The sequence below is a fragment of the Cavia porcellus genome, unplaced genomic scaffold (assembly GCF_034190915.1).
Source record: "Cavia porcellus strain 051 isolate PalLab524CR breed Dunkin Hartley unplaced genomic scaffold, mCavPor4.1 scaffold_26, whole genome shotgun sequence".
Taxonomy (NCBI): domain Eukaryota; kingdom Metazoa; phylum Chordata; class Mammalia; order Rodentia; family Caviidae; genus Cavia; species Cavia porcellus.
Genome location: NW_026947509.1, coordinates 6,538,412 through 6,559,356, shown reverse-complemented (window position 1 = coordinate 6,559,356; position 20,945 = coordinate 6,538,412).

Below are 20,945 nucleotides of genomic sequence, written 5' to 3'. Positions count from 1 at the left end.
ATCACGCACGTTTATTTATTAACGGTCCGTAAGAAAGCCGGAGGCTGGAGAGCAGCAGAGGTAATGGAAGTGGCACTGGATTCCTGCACTTGTGGAAAACACGACATAGTGAACAGTGACAGCTATCACCTGTTTGTCACCCGAGCAGGCTTTCCAGCACCCTTGTTCCGGCAACTCCTCCCTCCTCCGTCACTCACAGAGTCACAGAGGCGAGGGCTGGTGACTCTGCCTGTGCCCCGTAATTAGTGCTGATCCCCCGTCTCTGCCTCTGGAGCGCTGGCTCCCGGGGTGGACCAGGCCAGGCTGCATCCTCCGGCTGATGGTCCAGGTCCCTCTGTGGGATTGCTGAGTTTGAAGGTACCAAAACAGCTATCCTTCAGGGGCTGATGGTGGTGTAGGCTATGAAAGTAAAGCATTACGGTCACTTTTCTAACTAGAGACAAAGCCTTGCTGTGGTGAGGAGAGACCCAGTGAGCCACGCCAGGGGGAGGATAGCATCCAGGTTCCATCTGTTCACTCTGACTTCCGCCAGTCAGATCTGTGAGTGGCCTGACTGGAAGTTATTTATTTACTGACAGGGTCTCGCTTGAACTCATTATGTAATCCAGACTGGCGTCAAACTCGTGATGATCCTCCTGCTTCAGCCTCTTGAGTGCTGGGATTCCAGGCATGTACCACCAGCATGACCAGACGCTTTTATGCCTACAGTCACATGGACAGTTTTATTATTGATGCATAATTTCATACCAGTGCTCTAAGCAAGGAAAGGGAATCTATTAAATTTCATGATTGTTTTTAACATTGGATCTAGCACTGCACAGAGATTTTAAAAATTATATATAGGTATACCTACATTGGAATGTGAAGGCTATACCACAGTCACACATTATAGGACTACAGATTGATCAGTTTCCCCAAACTTAACTCCCTTGTGAAACTTTTAATGAGTGCAAGACCCTACAGCAGAAGCACCCTGGAAGAGCCCTCTTTGCCCCCCCAAGGTTAACCACCTTTTAAAATAATTTTTAGTTTAAGGAGAATAAAATCAAAATAGAACAGAATAAAGCCAACCAGGACAGAACAAGGAAAGCCATATATGACTCAAAACAAAATAGGAAATCAACAGTGGCTACCATAATGTCTCTTGTTTTCTTCAGAATAGCCGCCCATACCATCAGACATAATAAAATCAAACAAAACTAAGCAGAATGCAACCAATCAAAACAAACGGATGAAAGTGCATTTTTAGAGAGAATAAAGCAGGATAGATCCAATCGAAACAAGATAGTGACAGCGATGCAAGACTTCAAAACAGGACAGTAGGAAATCAACAATGGTTACCATGATGCCTCTTGTTAGCTTCAAAACTGTCACCCACAGCATCAGACATAGCAAAACCAAACCAAACAAAGCAGAGTGAAACCAGTCAAAACAGAAAATTGAACAAAACAAAACAATAAAATGGAACAAAACAGGGAGAACGATATTGGATTACAGAAACAAGACCGAAGGACACCCCCATATTTGCTACATTGCATCCTCTCAGAAGGACACCCCCATATTTGCTACCCTGCTACATTTGCATCCTCTCAGTAGATACCCAGACCACGGGCCACAGGTCCACAGAGTCAGCCACACGGAGCCTGAAGTCTTGGTGCCTCAGATACTGTCAGCTCAGCCTGTCCTCAGGATTAGCCAGTTGCTCCGGGCGGGGGGGGGGGTCCTGGGGGTGTTCTTGTCTCCCAGCCCACGTGCCATCGTTGGCCTATGGGAAGGGTGAGTTGGCTTCTTGTTCTTTTTGCTACTCCTCCCAGGCCCAGCATGGCTTCCCTATCTTCGGTTTTAATACCAAAAACTATTTACCAATTTTTGACCTTGAAATACCTGGAATATTATGATACATACAAAAGTAATGCCTGGCTACCAAAGCTGGTCAATTCCCCTTTTTCTTTAGTACATGGAGGTGGACTTTTGTCACACACGAGGAAGGAGTGTGGTTAGTGGCTCTAAGGACTGTTAAAATGTACTGGAAAAACCACCGAAACGAAGGGCACAGGGCTATGCAGTGGCTCTGGGTGGGAGACGGGCAGGCCAGCAATCAGGGCCTGGTCTTCTTTCTTTTCTTCTCTCTTTATTTATTTTTTTAGACAAGGTTTCACTACATAGCCCAGGCTGGGCTCAAACTCACAGCAATTCTCCTGACTCAGCCTCCTGGCCCCTGGGATTACAGGCATGCACCTCCATGCCTGGCTGCCTTGACTGTTTCTTAATTAGGATGAGGATAAGCCAAGTGTGGTATCGTTAAATATCTTTCACATAGAAATCTCCGCTTCGGGCAGCCCTGGTGAATTGCCTGTTACCCATAGGGCTCAGTCTTAGGCACCCAGGAAAGTGCATGGCCTCTTCTGTAATACTGATGACTTCCAGGTGCGCTCTGTGCAGGGGGCTGGAAGGAGAGAGCTGAGTTCCCACCTCTGCCTCCTAGGGTGACACAGCTCCCTCCCTGGGTGGGAGGAGGAGAGGGTTGCTAGGAAACCAGGCTTCCTTGGCAGGGGCAGAACACTTCCAGGCTCCTGCTGGAGCTGCAAAGCCCCAGCTAGATATGCACGGAAGTGGGGAAGGGTGGGGCGGTAAGAGGCTGGTCAAGAACTCACAGAGCTAGGCAGGGATGAGCACTGCGGGCGGGCCAGGCCAGGTCGTGTGGGTGAGAAGTGCAGGGCGCGTCTGCGCTCCCAGCAGATCAGCCCCAGAGTCACTTAGATTGGAAGACAGCAAAAGCAGAGAGAGAAAGAGAGAGAGAGAGAGAGAGAGAGAGAGAGAGAGAGAGAGAGAGAGAGAGAAAGAGAGACACAGAGAGAGAGAGAGAGAGAGAGACAGAGACACAGAGACAGAGAGACAGAGACAGAGACAGCGACAGAGACAGAGACAGAGACAGAGACAGAGACAGAGACAGAGAAAATCCTCACTGTGTCCCTTCTACTGGATACAAGCTGCCTGGGGCGACCTCTAGACACTGCCATAGCTGTTGCCTAGGCTGGATCCTCCCGTGGCTCCCGAGTGTGGGATCGCAGATGTGTCCCACTGCATCTCCACAGTCCGCCTGGCCTTCTCTTACTGCCCTGTCAAAGGCGTCCTGGCCCAGTTCTCTTCTTCAGCCAGTCCATGGGTGATTCACCCCAACACCTGCTGCCAGCCCAGCCTGAACATGGAGACACACAGCCCAGCATGACGTGAGCCATGAGCAGACAACCCGCCAGGAAAAGTCCCTCCCTGTCACTACCGATCCTCAGCAGTGGGGTGGCTCTGGGTGGCTCATGTGGCCTTCCAGGACTCCCTGCCTAGGGTGGGGGTGAGGGGCCCTCGGTGTGTCCTGCCAAGCTCCCTGGGCCATCTCCCTGCCTGAGGCTGCACTGGTGGGCAGTACAGGAAAACCAGCTCTGCCTTGAGGGATGGTGTCCTGAGTGTTGAAGTTCTGCCCTGTGGCAATGCTGTCACAGCAGGCCTAGCTTCCTGAGTCTTGGGGAGGCCAGGGAATGCAGAAAGCAAGGGGGAATGAGAGGAGAGCCCTGAGCCAGCCTCAGAAATGAGAAAGAGAGGGAGAGGGAGAGGGAAAGGGGGAGGAGGGGGAGGAGAGGGAGGGAGAGAGGGGAAGGGAGAGGGGGAGAGAGAGGAGAGGGAGGCTTGGAACATTTACCCCTCTGGCTTCAGCAATCTTGCCAACTGCTAATCAGTGGGACCTGGGGATGTGGGGTGGTGGTTTGTGGGTGCTAACTTCTGCCTCCTGGGAAGATCCCATCTTGGACTTCAGTGCCTGGAAAGCCCTGCCGGAGAAAGAGCTGTAGAACCTGTCCTGGGAAGATGGCTCCAGGGTCCCCCCAGATGTCTGGGAGGGTGGTGGCCCAGGTCCGGGGTCTGGGGTGTTCCAGCAGGGGAGGAGCTGCAAACCCATAGACGAGGCTTCTATAAGCCCCTGGGAAGGAGTAAGTAGGGCGTGTGAAAATTACAAACTCTGCCTTTACTAATCATGATGAGGTTTTTAATTGTAGGATCTATCCAAAATGTACAAGGATACTTAAAGAAGTACCAAGTACACCCTTGGCCTAGACTCACTGATGAATCTCATGTTTTACATGCCAACCTCATTCTTCTCTTTAGTGTGCGCGCACACACACACACACACACACACACACACACACACACACACGTACATTCCCAAAAGAGACACACGTGCATCTTCAGATAATATCAAATCTATGCTATTGAACTGAAAAAGTGTCTGTCCTTTCAAATTTTCTGAGCCATTTCAATGAGCTCTGAAGCCCGAGGTCACACCTCCTCCTCTCTTAGTACTGAGAATCTTCCTTAGAACCAAGGCATTTATTCTTGCATTTAATTCTCACGCTTCCTGAAAAAAAACTACAGAGGTCTATCTTCTTGGTGTAAACAGGAGACAACTGCCCTGCCATAAACCCCATGTCTGGCTCTTGACTTTTAGCAACAAAGGAAAGAGGGGAAACAATGGGCATATGACATGATGGCCCTGGTGTCCTGGCCAGTGTGGACGATGGCTGGGATTCACATTCTTGATTTCCACCCTTTCACACCAACCACATGTGGGCAGCAGTTACTCCGTGGCGTTGGATTTTCTTTTTTGATACCAGGGATGGAACTCACAGCCTCACGCTTGCCAGGCAGGCGCTTATGCTGCTGAGCTAAATCCCTGGCCCCTAGCACTCGGTTTTCTGTTCTGTGACCTGTTTAGCAAAGGTTACTGTCCAGGCTGACATCCCAATGCTCCTCCAAAGACTCCTGTGTTCAGGGTGAGGCTTTGGGGAGCACTTGGGTTGGTCTTGCATTGATCCACAGGTGAGTGTGCTGTTGGAAGTTGGTGTCTGGTGGAATGCTCACTGGAGGCATGGCCTGGGAGTGTGAGTGTTTGTCCTGGGCTCCTCCTCTGTCTCCCCGCTCCCTGGCCACCAGGACACATTTCCACCATGATGTTCTTGCTTTGGAGGCGGCCGACCATGGACTGTTGTCCCTGAACTGTGATCCAAATTAAACCTCTCCTCCTCTAAATTGTGAGTGTTGTGTCCCCAGCAAAGGGACAGCTGATTTGCACAGTTACATAAGGAGTTTTGCAGGCAAAGTAGCTGGCTGTTCAACTCAATCTGTCAGTCTAGGCAGCTGTTTGACTCCCTCTGTGTGTGGGGCTTTTGGTATAAAGAGAAATGGGAATTAGATGGAGGGGAAAGGGAGGGAGGGAAGGAGAAGGGAATGAAAAGAGAATTAAGATGGGTTCTGTGCATGTACCAGCCCCACACACTGAATGAAATCTATGCATTACTAAGCATGTACTGACAAAAACTTAAGAATGGATAAAGGCACATTGTGAAAAATACCTTTCTGCTGGGCCCCATTTTAACCATGGTCCTCCTACTGCCCGGTCCTGGGGCCTGAAACCCCAGCACTATCCAAACACGCAGGGACATGCACTTCATTGTGACAGCTAGAAACTCAGGTCAACAGCGGTTACTGACCATGTACTGTGTAGCAGGGTTGAGTCCTTGAGAGCCCCGCACAAGCCTTGCCTTGGGGGTTTATGATCTGGCACAGAACACAGATATTTGGCAAGTGCTTCCCTTAGAAGGACACACAGCTGGTCCTCAAGGCACCCTGCAGAGGGAGCTGAAGGTGAGCAGGCCAGGGACCGTCCTCGGAACAGACATACTTAAATGGAGGCTGAGCAGAGTTACCAGTGGGAGCCACACTGGGAAGGAGAGTTGGGGTGAAGAACATTCCCATCAGAGCCCAGAGACTGGAAGACACTACTGCATCAAGGGGCCTGGTGTGTGGAGCTGTTCAGGGACAATGCTCCCATAGGACACTGCGGGTCACAGGCAGCACGATAGCCATGCAAGTGCAAGAGCTCAGCTCCTGTCTCCCTCTTCTGAAGGTGGCTTTTAGCATCCCATCTCCTGGGCCTGGCACAGTTCGCTCATATCAGTGGCTCAGCAGGGCAGATGCAGACATGTCACAGAGCAGTGCTTTCTGCCAGCTTACAGGGCAGGACCGGACACTCCCAGATGCTAATGTGACCGAGGTCACACACCTTGCAGGAGGCAGCTGGAACCTGAACTGGAGGCTGTCTGTCCCGGCTTCACTGTGCGGAGAGATTGTCAAATGCCAGAGTCTCAGCATCCAAGAAAGATGCAGCCAGGGTGTGTGGGCACAGGACTGCATGGCCAGCCTTCAGAGATGATGGATTTCAGGGCCCCGCAGTTGCAGGAAAGACCCTGCTGATTCTGCTCAAGGCACAGATTAGAGTGCAGACACATTACCTGATTTCTTCACCTTTGTTTTATCCAGTGGAGCTTTATCCAATGGGCCCCCAAAACTGCCTCCAATAAGTATCGCAAAACACAAGAGAAAACACTCACCTGGATACATACCTGTCCTAGTAGACTTTCCTCTCCACTCGTATGCTGGGAACCATTTATTATTATTATTATTTTTTTTTTTGTGGAACTGATGTTCAAAGCCTCTGAATAACCACTGAAAATGGGAATGCAAATCTGTCCTGAATTAATGCAGAGGCAAAGCACCACGGATCTACGCTTCACTTTAGAGTGAGAACTCAACCTCACTGGCATTTGTGCCGACTCTCAAAAGCACTTTTTCCTATCCTGATTGTAAAACTTCAAGGGAGGGTGATGTATCAGTAACCCTACAGGAATTGTTCCCTTTCAAGCACTGGATTAGATTCCATCCTACATGTGCTGAAATATATAAAGTCAGAAGTGCAGAATGCAATCCATCGGACGGTCAGTTCTAGCTGCAATGAAGTTGCTGGCATGGATTTTATCTTCCTGCAGAAAACTATAAATTGGGGCAAAATACACAAAGCAGGATTAAGCTAAATGGCTACTTCAAGATATTTTAGCACAAACACTCTCGGAAGAAGACACCTACAATATGTAACATCTACAATGTTGAGCTAACAGTAGAAGAAATCACTCATGTATGAGGAGGCAAGAAATCACAAGCACCTGCAGGAGGGTTCCATGGGAACGCGATCAGCTGGTGGTAGAGCACTCGCCTAGCCTGTGTGAGGAGCTGGCTCCCACCCCAGTGCTGTGGAGAGAACCAGTGTCAGTGGCCCACGGGAGAACATTAAATGGCCTCACATATATGCAATTGCAGGCACAAGTAGGGGAGAGAAGAAAAATATATTCAAGGACAGAACAGCTAGAAAATTTTCAAATTTGATAGAAAAAAATCACATTTGATGGAAAATATCAACCTGGAGATCAAAGAGGCTCAACTAGCTTCAAACAGGATAAACAGAAGGAAGACTATATCCAGGATTATCGTGCTAACATTGCTAGCATCATAGTAATCTTGAAATCTGCCAGAGGAGAGGAGAAATATATTATGTGCAGACCAACAGTGATGAGAATGAGTGATGATTCAGGGTTGGGACAGAAACTCAAACCTGAGCGTGAATGCAGAGGCTGTAAGGGGTAGGTATGTGGATGAATATTTCCAAATACCTTTTGACTTAATTTCCCAAGAGACAACAGACTGTTTAAATTATGAGGTCCATAACATCTGTAAAACTAAAGTGTTTGAGAATAGGAGTACAAGACAGGAAGAAAGCAGGTGTGGTGGCCCATACCTGCAATACCAGCACTGTGGGAGGCTGAGGCAGGAGGATTGCAAGTTCAAGTCCAGCCTAGATAACTTACTGAGACTCTATCTTGAAATTTAAAAAAATCTAAAAAGTCATGAGGATGTAGCTCAGTTTGAGGCTCACACACACACACACACACACACACACACACACACACGAGGTAAATGAGTTTCAGTTTATTGTTAGATTTTAAAGTATGTAATACTAATTCAAGGTGGAACAAAAAATAAAGAAGTATCTAAGTAAAAAGGCAGTGATACAATTGAATTATCAAAGATATTCAGTTAATTCAAATCAGGGAAATAACGTGAACACAGGACACAGAGCACAGAGAGGAAGCAGGAAATGAAGAAAGAGAGGACGCAACCCTCAAAGGGTGGCGATGGCGGTGTCTGGCTTTCTTTCTGGTGCCCACCCAGCTTGGGGCAGCAGGGCAGCAGGGCACTCCGGGGTGTCTCTGGGGAGAAACACAGCAAGAGGACAGTTTCCCAGCTCCCTGTGCAGGCAGAAGTGAGCAGGCGGCATGGTTCCCGTCACCGCTTCTACTGTGTGGAAATGCTAGGCATTGTTTTCAGAAGAAGGAAATATCTGGCTGATACACACAGTTGTCATCACCATTTCCCTCTGCCCAGCATGGCGACGGCACCTCACCTGGGTCAAGCCCTCATTACCAGGCATTAGTCCCAAGGCCTCTGGTCTTGGATGACGCAACTGACTGGGGTGGCATTTCCCAGGGTGTGGCAGGGAGCGAGACTATTCTATGCGGTGTGGTGCCCAGGATTCAGCAGCACTAATAGTGCCTAGGGACAGCTGCACAGAGCCGTGAAGTCTCCTCATGCCTTTTCTGGCACCCTCACCACCCCGAGTAAAGGCTGTGCTGCTCTCAGAGCTCTTCCTGCTGGCTGAGAGGTGCTTGGTCCTCCTGCAGGGGGGGCCACCAGTGAGAGTAAAATGATTCCCCGTTCTTCACTGTTCTGAGTGCTGAGTGCGACTTGCACAGCTGTGTGAGCGACATCCCTGAGACCCCGTGGGCTCTGGCTTGCTCTCTTACAGCCCAGCTGGCGATGTGGAAGTCCAAGTTCCCAGGATCAAAATGAAATCGTAGAGCAGTGTCTTACCCATGTGGAAAACACACAGACAACTCAGCAAAGCTTTGAGAATCCTTTCTCAACCACTTCGCAAGGGAGAGTGCTGGGGAGAGGGGCGGTAGGACAGTAATGTGACCATTGGTCAGCCTTGTAATACTGTGACAAACACCTGAAGTGATCTGCTCTTAAGAGCAAAGACTTATTTGGCCATATGTTTGTAGATTTCAGTCTACGACGGCTCTGTTGCTTTGAGCAAAACCGTTCTCCTTATGGCTGATGGGAAAATGAGAGAGAAGGATGAAGAGACCAAGGTCCCATGTCCATCGAGGCCAGGTCCCCCAGGTACCTGACTTCCTCCAGGCCCCGCCCCTTAAAGACTGCACCCCTCACAGCAGCCCCCTGCTGGAGACCAAGCCTTGCCCTGAAGGACCTTTGGCGACCTCCCGGGTCCAGACCATATCGACCCTGTGTGTCACAGAGGCCCTGAACTGTGAGAGGGATGGACAGAAGAAGCCGCGGCTCTTCCAGCCTGACTGCTCTTCTAGGAGAAGTGTTTGTGAAGGGTAATCTCGCCTTCCAAAACTAAGAGTCACCAAACGGGGACTCTACAGAAGTTCTTCCCACTGTTCCTTCCTCCCTTTCACCCACCAAGGCTTTGGAAAATAAGTGAGCGGAGACATTACTCACCTCTGCCAGGGAGCCCCACTCCTGTTAGCCGGGGCCCCAGAGGCCCTTGTCCTTTCCAAACAGATTTGATGCAACAGCGGGAGGTTGTCAGGGAAATGAAAAAATCTAATTGCTGGCAACAAGAACAAAACTCAACCTTCAGATTTCCCAGATGTAGGCGGATTCTGTCCACACAGATACCATTTAAAATTTAATTTTAAATCTTCTGAGTTCTTTTGAAGAAAGTACTTAGGAAAAGGTGGAAACTGATGACAATTTTAATCATTCAGAGTCCTTTCCTTAGCAAAATGAGCCATGCTTCAGGAGCGAAACAGGAAATGACCCGCAATTTTAGTTCTCACAGCACCCTGAGGAGCGGTGGGGATGCTGGTGCTCCAGCCGGGTCAGAGAAGGAGGTGACTTTCTCCCAGCCTCTCCCTCTGTGGTGATGTGGGATTGGAACTCAGAGCTGCCTGGCCTTGGCGTTTTGCTACCCTGGGAATTCTGGTGTCTTTATTAATTCTGGCCTCTCCCAGGGGTCTGCTTATGATTTTAGGGCACACTCATAATGGGAATGATCATTGCACTTGAAGGGATGTGGTTAGAAGCTGAGCTTCCCTAATCTGGAAATTCAAAATCTAAAATGCTCCAAAGCCCAAATATTTATGAGTGGTGATATGATTCTGCCAGTGGAGAATTCCGTATCAGGTGGCTTTATTTCATGCTCGACATTATTAAAATATTATATAAAATTGCTTTCAGGCTATAATTTCATACACATTAAACAAGACAGTTGAGTCTCATACTCAAGAAATCTGATTATTAAAAGCCAAAACATCTTAGCTGTGAAGCGGTTCTGGTCCCAAGCATTTTGGGTAAAGGACACTCAACTACTTGCTTCTTTTCAGACTTGCTAGCTCATTGTCTCCGTGGGCAAAGCCTCTGATACTTTAGAAACAAAAAAATGACAGGGTCTTTGCTTTCCATGTTATACAAATGTAATTGGAGAAATAGGAAAGTGATAGACACTGTTGTCACCAGGTGATTAGTAAGCTAGAGACAGCCTCTTACCTCTTCTATGTGATTCGTTTTACCAATAAAGACTACAAGGAGTAGGGAAAGCTTCCCTAACTCTATTGTCTGGTGTATTTTCTTTAACTCTTATTTTTTGATGCGCATACACACTGGTCCCTAGCTCACAAACTTATTTCTTTACCCAGCTCTGGTTGCAAACTGAATTGGGTAAGAATTGAGTCAGATTTCTGCGTAGGGTCCACACTGTGCCTAACCACTGAACTTGATTTGGTTCTCATCCAGTTCGGTTTGTAGAATCTAGAAAGAATTAAGTACATAAACTAAGGTACTACTGTATATTTAATCATTTATTTGAATGATATTTGAATATACTTGGATAGTCTGGTTTTCATTAAATATATTATACAAATATATCACGGTATTAAAATTATTTCAAAATATTGTTTTTTGTCTTTCTTTTGAGACAGGATTTCACTATGCAGTTTAAGCTGGCCTTGGGCTCACTGTGTAGCCCAGGCTGACCTCGAACTTACAGTGATCCTCCTGCCTAGACCCCGAGGGTTACAGGCATGCACCACCATGGGCAGGCTAAATATAATATAATTTTAAATGTAAGTAAAATATTAATAGTATTAAAATGGTATAATAGTGTCTATGGCTAGATGTTTAGATTGTTTCCAATGTTTTAAATTTTTGATAATAAAATTGCATTGGCTAACTTAGACCATAAATCTTTATATTCTCACTGAATGACAGAATAAATTTATTCAAGAAGAATTGAGCATAAATTTTTGGAGACTCTTGTTACCTGTTGTGAATACTTATGTAGGTTTCTAAGAACTAGAGTGTGCCCCATCAGGCACACAGCCCTGCAGCTTTGAGACTGATCCTCACTACACTTTTCTCAGCATTTGGAAGTGGCCTCCGCGCCAGTGATAATACACGCGTGGGTCGGGGCTCTCCGGGGAAACAGAAGGGGTTTATTAAACCATCTCACACGATGTGAGGCTACCCAGTCTCCTCCAGCATGTATGCAAGCTGCAGAGCCTGGAAAACCAGAAGCTGCTTAGTTCCGGGAGCCAGGAGATTACTAAGGAGAGACCGAGAATGTGCCCAGCGATGCTGCCCCGTCCAGGGCAAAAGACCTAACCCTGCCTGCACCTACAGAGGGTCACGGTGAAGGCAGAAGATGCAGTCATCTGTCCACAAACAAGAGCAGCAAGACCTCCACCTCCACCCTAAACGGATGGCTGAGGAACGAGGTTTGCAAGTTCAGCCTCAGCCTCAAAGCAAGAAATACTGAAGTGGTAGGGACGTAGTCCAGTGTGGAGCCCTGGTGCAGCCCTGGCCCAGGGATTTCTGCGGGAAAGGGACCCCGCTTTCTCCTTTGCCCATGTTGTCTGTCATGCCCATCTTCCCTGGAAATGCTCCCTGGCACCCTCAGCCATGGACTTCACTGATTTTTTAAGTCATCCTCCCATCCAGGCACACTGACCACCAAAATGAGCCATCTCAGTGTGTACTGTCTAACCGCTTTCTAAAGATGTGTAAATTTACACTTTCATGTAAGCGTACTGTGATATGGCCCCCAGTGCATGGTAGCTTATAAACCTGCCAAGTTTTCTGGGTTGATTTCATGAAGTTCTTCAGCTCGTGCTGTTGAAGGAAGCCTAGAGCCACTGAAACAGAATCCTAGGTAACACTGATCAGTAAGCCAGGTAGGCGTGGCGGTGCTCACCATAAATTCTAGTGACTTGGGAGGCTGAGGCCAGAGGATCTCAAGTTCAAGACCAGCCTAGGCAAACCCTGTGAGACTTCATCTAAACAGATTAAGAAATAATAGATCAGTAAAGGTGAGTCTAACTGGCCCTGACCAGCCTTGGTTGAAGTGGGAAAAAAGGGGCATAGTGTTTATGATGAGGTCACTGTGGGTGCCCTGAGGGATCTGTGTGAATATCGATGTGCTCATAGTGATACAGGAGAAGGAAGCTCTCGACTTGCTAGATGTGCGGTACAAGTTCGTGTTCTCTAAAATCAAAGAACAAAGTTTAGGAACAATGGAGGTAAAAAGCAGAATGTATTTATTGAGAGAAAGAAAGCTTCTGTCTGAGAGAGAGGGGGGGGGTTCCTGAGGATCCTGCTTTTTTGTGGGATTTTTATAGAGCAAAACCATGCGGTGAGGCAGGTCTATAGTGAGGAAAAATCGGAACTTACAAAGTAGGTGTGGGGCGGGGCAGAATCATGGTCCTCAATCGGATTATAATTGTTCAGGTAAGATTGATTAAATCGGGATCCAGTAGAGAAGTGAGTCACCAAGTAATGGTGAGAACAGGACCTCTGGAGGGGGCTGGATTAGGGGATTCTTCTCAAGGCAATCAAGACATCAAGGTGACACCTATTTTGAATCTCAATCCCTGATGTTTATACTTGGGCATATTTGTTTGATCTTTTGTCTTTAGGTCTGGCTATCAGCAGAGGTGTCTGTCTCCCCCAAGCTTGCAAGATATCTGGTCTTCTGCACTGGCTCCTTTGAGGGTCCACCCCTGTCTGACTGCCTGTAATGTTTCTAACTGGGTTGCCTTTAACCGTAGAAGATATAAACAACCCAAGGTATTAATAGGCGAAAAGTAGAAAAGAATCACAAACATGGATTCTGTTGCCCAAGAAGAGTTCAAAATGGGGAGGGAGTTGGTATTTCTTGGGATGTACCAGGGTTTAAGGAGTCAAAAAAGAGAGATTAATGAAGAGCCCCTTTAAAAGAACAAACTCAGAGGTAAAATCAAAGGGGTAAAAAAGAGAACAGAGAGTACAGCTCTGCCATTGTAGCTAAGTAAGGAGACTTTGAGAAAGGGGAGAATGGTTGGTTCGTCTCAGAGAAAGGAAATGGGTGATAAAGGTTGGGACAGGCTGTTCCAGTCTGTTTTGTGCTGCTGTAACCAAACACTTGGGACTGAGTGATCTGCATGATCAGAAGTTTGTTTGTCCACATGTGTGGAGGTTGGGAGGCCCAAGGCCAGGGCACTAGCAGGCTCAGTTGTCCGGGGAAGGCTGACCTCTGATTCCAGAATGGTGCACGTGACCGCATCCTCGGGCAAACACGGGTCCTCACCTGGCAGACGGTGGAAGAGCAGGCTGGGCACATGCCAACCGAAGCATGAGGGGAGGAACACTCTCGGCCCAGTCACCTCTTAAAGACTCCTCTCTCAATGTTACACTTGGCCATTAAGACTCAAGCCCTGGATTGTGGAGGGGACACATTCAGACCACAGTAGGTGGGACCTTGATAGCAACCAGAGGATCCCTCATCCGCTCTGCCTGTTGATCTAAGGAGTGGCACACATGGGAATATCAAAGAACAATTATATCGCAATTTATTAAGGCTCAAGCCATTGCTGACACCTCTCCTGCAAGCTTCAGGGAGCACAGCTGGGCCTCTGGCTCTGGGTTGAGGGTTAAATGAGATTTCCTACTCTACAGTTCCTCCCCTTCCCCACCTGGGCCAAATTAAAAGCTCCAGATTTTACCTAAGAAGGCCAGCTGCATGGGGGAAGGGGTGAGGTGCACATGACCGAGGGGCTCCCAGGCGTTTGAATCTCATCTGTTTAAGGGGAGGAAGCTGGTTTTTCCTGCTCTCTAGGAATTCAACAGGAGCTCGCTCAGATACTGACATTTGAAAGGCTGTCCTCTTCCAAACACAGGGCTACCATTCATGAGGACCTGTTCAGGAGGGCCACTGACCAGGGTTCTGCAGTGATGGCAGAAATGTTGCTGAGATCTTGCTGTCCAGTGTGACGGCTGCATGCTACGTGGGACCGTTGGACATCGAGATGTGACTACTGTGACAGAGGAACCAAATTTTAGCTTTTACTTAAGCTTAACCAATGTCAGTATAAATAGCTCCTGCAGTGACACTGAAGTTCCGGGACTTCCCTGTTTCCTTTTTGGTCTCCCTGTCTCTATTTGATCGATTATTCCTTGTTGTTTTAGATCTACTGTTAAAGGCATGAATCAAGATTCATGTCATCCTGATACAGGCCGAATATCTGTCATCTAAAAACACAAAATGTTTCCTAGCTGAGAGGGTTTTGAGAGCTGATATGATGTCACCAGAGGGAAATTCCACACATTTCGGGTCAGTGTCAAATGCAGTTACAACTCTGCATAAACTCCCCTTGAAACCCAGTGAGCCTCCTTTGAGCTTGGTCCCCACCCCAAGATACCAAGCTGCAAAACCCTGGCTCAGCCATTCCTCCCAGCAGCTCCCCGAGCCTCAGGCTGCTCCCCAGGGGCCCCTGCAGTTGACCTTGGAAAGGCCCCCTTTTTATTCCTCACTCAGCAGAGCCGACTAAGTCATCACAGAGACGGGGAAGAACAGAAGGACCGCCAACGAGGCTGTGCTCCTGCTCAGAAATGGGGGTGGTGGGCTGGGGATTTAGCTCAGCCGCATAAGCACCTGCCTTGCAAGCAGGCGGTCAGGAGTTCGATCCCTAGTACCCATAAAAAGTTAAAAAAAAAAAAAAAAGAAAAGAAACGGGGGTCGTTTACGGTGTTGTTTCTGTCCCCTCTTCTTCTGCAAGACTTTTTTCATTATTTAGGACAATTGTATGAAAGTCATGGCATCGATTATTATTCCCTTTTGCAAGCAAGAAAACTAAGTTGAATAAAAATAGAAATAATTTGTACAAGATTGCCTCTCTCTCTTTTCTTCCCTCTCTGCCCTCCTCGCTCCCTCCCTCCTTCTCTCTTCCCCTGTGCCCAGTAGTACTGAGGACTGAACTCAGGGTCTTTGCACCAAGCTACATCCCTAACCCCTGCCCTCTCTCTACATTCTGAGGCAGGGTTTTGCTAATTCATTAATTTGCTCATCTGAGCTTGAATTTGAATCCTCTTGCCTCGGCCTCCCAGAACACTGGGATTTTAGGTGTCATCACACCCATCTGTCAAGTTATTTCTAATTGCATCTATTTACTCCAAATCAACTATTCTTCTTTGCTATTCTGTGACACATAATCTCAAATGTCTCAGAAATTCCAACACTTGTATCGCTAAACCATGATTCTCCCTGACCCAGACTAACTCAGCTCTCTGGGGCTGCCACAAAATCCTTTTCAAAGTCCATGTCCTGAGTTTCATTTCGAAAAATAAGGCAAAGTCAGGAAGCAGCCAGCAGAGGTGACACCAGCCCCCACCAAGGGCTCTGCAATGAAGGGCTGGGCTGAGAATGGCTCACTCATGCAGCCCCCTCCATCCCCAGCACCTCACCCTTCCTGGTCTCTTCCTCCCTCTCCTCCGTTCAGGTCTGGGAGCTGCGGAAACAGAGGTTGCCCTGTGGTCTGCGCAGTTCCTCTGTTTGGCTACTGCAGGACCAATGCTCTCAGCAAGGGAGACCTGAGCCAGGACTCTTCTTTCTCTCCCTCCCTCACACCTTCCTGCCTGCCTGCCTGCCTTCCGCAGGTGGGAAAATGCACAGATTGCTCACTTGGGTCTTCTAGGGTCAGGAGCTGCAGGAAAGGGAGTGCTAATGAGGTCCACCAGTGGGACAGAGAGAAAAAGAATGAGTTCAGGAGTGGATTGTAGATCCTACCAAGCTAAGAAGCAGGTGGCATATTCTTTGCTAGCACCGGTGAAACTGCACTTTACTAAACCCACTTTATTGCCAATTCCGTATTGCCAGTTGATTGAGTCTTACAAAATGCTTCTGTTGATTTTCACTGAAATCCTACACCCACAGCCAGCCTGGGATTACAGTTCAACCATGACAGACAGACCACTTCCTCCCCATAAGTACCCTCGTCACCTAGGTCCCAGGACTACCATGTGTCCACTGCTCAGCACCACATGTAAACTACATCACCCAGCCAGGCGCCCACCTGAGGTGATGTTCGCAATACAAATTGTAAGTAACTTTTCCCCTGAAGGTCCGGCTATGGAAGAGCTGGCTGTGCAGGCCCGGTGGGCTCTGCTTTGGGGCTGGCGGTCACCTGCCTGGGTTCCCTCACTGCTTCTCCAGACTGGGCTAGGATGTGTGCCTTTTCCAAAAGCCCCGAGTGTTTGCTGGGGTAGGGAGGCTGCTGCTACCTGTGACTTTGCACCCCTAGCGGTTCCAGTTTAGGTCTGGATGACCCCCCAAGAGCCTCATATGCTCCTGAGTGGGGTTTTGGGAGGGGATTGGGTTATGGGGTTCACAGCTGACTTCCTGGGGGAGTGGGGTCTGGTTAGAGGTGGTCTGGAGTCTGGCCTGGAAGGATGAGGCTCCCCAGCCCCACCCCCCTCTCCGCTTACTGTGGTCCATTCTGTGAGCAGCTGCCCTCGCCTGGGCCCTTGTACCATCGTGTCCTGCCTTGGAGCCAGGCAGCTACAGACTGAGGTCTCTAGAGAGCCCAAATCAACCTCTCCTCCTATAAGCTTGGTTTTGGGTTTTGTGTCTCAGGAAAGAGAAAGTGACAAAGACACTACCTCCCTGGAAATCAGTGCCCAGGACAGCCTGGGGATCCCGGCCGGGGAGCCCACGTCCCCGTGAGGTGATGGCAGCTGTCTCCACAGGGGCCTTTTCCTCCCAGCTTTGGCAGAGAGCTGAGTGCGGAGGCAGGGTGGGAACCCCGGGCAAGGGCTTGTCATTCCTAGTTTCAGCCTGCTGTCTGTCTGCCCTCTGACAGCTCACAGAGCACTGTCCAGGCTAGTACCGCCATCGCAGGCCACCTCAGCCCCCTTGTGACCCACTAGGTTCTTTTTCTTCACATCTTAACTTGGTTTGCGACCAGAACTGGTTCTAGGAGGTAAGAAGATTTTTTAAAATGAACAAATCTATCAACAACGTGACCATGTGTGTGGGGCCTGACATGTTTCTTCCTCTCTGTGAATCTTCTGTCCAGGAGCCCACAGTCCATCTGCCCCATGCAGAAACACAGCTGTCCTGGGAGGCGGCTGCAGAGTGCGTGATTCCCCTCTCTGATTTTCTATCAATTCGACACTCAATTGCCCTAATGCTGAGTTTTGTGCTTCTGCCGGCTGGGATGCAGTGAGCTGCATCTCATTTCTCGTGTTATTAATACCATTGCTTCAGGAAGGAAAGATGAGCAGGAGACAGAAGCGCGTGGGGCAAGGAAGATAATTATTTTATTTTTAAAAATAAGATAATTATTTTATTTTTAAAAATTTTATTAAAACACGTTTGCAGCATATGATGATTACATTTGTTGCAGAAAGTTGCCACGAGTGCACATCTTAACCAGTTTTACATCCAAACTTTTTAAAACACAGGTCCAGTTCATATAGCATAAGAGTCATTTTCTGAGCCGTTTTAGAGGAGCAGTTCAGGAGCGTTTAGTACCTGCACACACTGTGCTGTCGGCCTCGCTGTGCAGCCAGGGGCAGGCTCGCCAGCCCCAGGGGAGCCCTGCACCCAGGAAACGGCACAGTCCCTTCACCCCAGCCTCCAGCACTGGAAAACACCCGGCTGCTTTGTGTCTCCCCAGATTTGCCCATTCTGGATATTTCTCAGAAACAGAATTACACAGTTTCCACCTGGAATAATGTTCGCAAGGTCCCTCCATGTCACAGCGTGTCAGCACACGGTATTCTTGAAGTTTAAAAGTAAGGAAAGAAACCCCAGCCTGTTTCACCCAGTTATATTTCTCCTCCTGCTCAGGTATGCTGGGCAACACATGAAATATCAGCCCCGAAAGCCTCTGGTTCAGGGACCTGGGCGAGTCTGAAGCCAATGGGCCAGCAGAAGGAGAGGAAGCAGGTTCACACGGCTGAGTGGCTGCTCCTCCTGGAACACCAGGCGACTGATTTCCAGTCACATTTTGTTCTGTAGCAAGTTACCAATGGCACTGTGTTGGCAAGTGCCAGCTGGGTAGGTGTGGACTTAGTGTCCTGTCTCTTTCATTTTTTGGTATAGACACAGTGTATTAGCCAATCTATTGTCACTGGAACAAAATACTTGATCCTTGAAACTTACAGGAGAAAAGTTTGTTTGGCTAAATTTTCAATGGGTTCAGTCCCTGGTTGGCTGACACCCAGGCAGAAAGGTCGTGGTGAAAGGGCTCAGCAGCCAGGATGCAGAGAGAGGAAGGGGGAGAGGCCTGGGAGAGAAACAGATCCTACCCTGGTGACCACCATGCTCTGGCTCCTCACAGAACATTCGGCAGCTCAGCTATTCGTGGGTGGATCCGCTGATGAGTACAGCACCCCCACAATCCTTCTGACCCATGAGGCTTTTGGGGGGGACATTTTAGATCAAAGGCAAAAGACAAAACTATAGCAGCCAGAAATAGAAACAAGAAACTAAACCTATGTGCTGATCAAGGAGAGAAGTGGAGGCTTCTTTCAGCTCGTGGAGGCAGATCTCCGTGGCTCTGTCTCTCGTGGGAGTGAGATTCTCCACTCAGCCAGGCCCCCTCCCCTTGCCTCTGCGTCACGCTCAGAGCTCCAAGAGGAAAACAGTGGGGTTGGGCTCAGCCTCCTGTTTATTCTTTCGTCACTTTTTCTCCAGATTCTTACTGCATTTCGTGGTCTCTGGGGTAGCATCTGGGTCACGTTTTTGTGACCCCTGGTTTGTGTGGCTCTGCTGGTTGAAGGGCCTCATCTGTGTGACAATCAGACCTCCTTTTGCTGTGTTAGTCAGAGTCTCGATGTCAGATACACACGCAGAACTGCCGCAGTCTCCACGGTACAAGAAGCGCTCAGTCCTCGCTGCCATCATGGCTCCAAGCAGGTGGGGTTCACAGTCAAACCCAGGGGTCAGACTCTCTCTGCATTTGAGGTTGGCTAGCTTTTCACCCCTCTGGGAGTCCTGGGTGGGTGGGGGTGCACTGGGTTGAGTGAGCAGAGAGACATCAGACAGAGGATTTTAGGGCCTTGGGTCACCCAAGTCTCTTTCTCTTGGCATCTCAAGGGTCCAGGAGACAAAGTCTTGTGTGCTCTCCTGAGTGGAAAAGGATGCTGTTGAACCAGGCTCTGCCATGTTTGTTAGCTTGCTGGGAAGAGGTGGAGAGGCTAGGTATTGCTGTTCCCAGTCAGCTGAGCCCCTGCTTTCCTGATACCAGACTGGGGACTTCACTCTGCAGGGAGCCACCGTCCCCTTCCTGGTCACTATTCCTGAACTTTCCCCGGTTCTGATTGATGCTATCACAAAGCTGACCTCAGGATTCAGAGGGACCCTTTAAACCCCCTTCCAGATCCTGCCTGTCCTGGAAACTCACTAGCCAAGAAGCAATTGCAGTCCTGAGAAATGTGAAACTGGTATCAGTCTGCCTCGGATGGCCAGGACCTCAGGCTGTTCTCAGAGCCCACCAGGGGCAGCCTGCACAGTTCCTGACCTGTCCAGACACACCTGTCTCATGGGACGCAGGCCTGGAGTCCCCAGATCCCTCAAGGGGAAACATTCTCTACCTTCTCACTCTCATTTCTGGCCTGGACCCCAGGATATCCAGCTGTGGGAATTTCTGGTCTTTGTGAAAAAAATGCCACCTTCAACTCAAAAAGGTGCCTTCTCTACCCAGCAGCATCGCGCCTTAGACTGTAACCATGAGGCCCCAGATCCCCTCTAGAGAGCTGGAATAATCCTGCCACAGAAGCACGGCCGGCCAGCGAGCGCTGCTGAAACTCATTCAGGGTGTTTTCTGTTTTCTCTTCTGTCTGAAGTGACACCGTGCCTGCATGTCCCTGCCACATTTTTGGGGTCTAGGGTAGCCAGTCTCACTGGGCGCCTGCATTAACAAGCAATAACAAGCAGGACGAGGTGTCTCAGTGCATATTTAACAAGTTCCCCTAGGCAGAAATAGGCTTCGAGGATGGTGGAAATCAGCTGAATCTTTTACAGCTGGAAAGCTGCAACCCTTGATCCCAGATGATGCCTCTGTTCAATTTTTTTTTAAGTCTAAGGCTCTTTTAGTGACAAAAAGGAAGATTCCACTAGGCAAACTTAAGCAAAACAGTAGGATTTATTGGAGAGCTGCAGGACCCAAGGTATGAGGTGAAGCTGGGCTCACCTGTGCCCTTTCTCCATGCACAGCGTCCCCTCCTCGCAGATGGGCCTCTGATCTGCACACACAAGGTGGAAGGACAGTTATTCAATGTCCAACTTTGAATTATTTCAATTCAGATAGCCATCAGCAATTTGCAAGTGTCTTTTTGAGACAGAGTCTTGCTGTGTAGCCCATGCTGGCCTTGAACTCACTTTGTAGCCCAGGCTGGCCTTAAACTCGTATCAATCCTCCTGCCTCAGCCTCCAGAGTGCTGGGATTACAGGTGTGTGAGCCACCATGCCCAGCCTGCATGTGTCTTTCCATTCCAGTTGTAGTTCTGGAAAGAGATTGGTTCAGTTTGGAGATGACCCGCTTTGTCTTGTTATCCGTAGCCAGGGGAGGGAGTCACGTGGTGCAGATGTCTCTGCCAGTGTGTCTTGTCTGGGTCAGGTGATCATTTCTGTGTCACTTGTGTTTCAAAACAGATGCACCCTT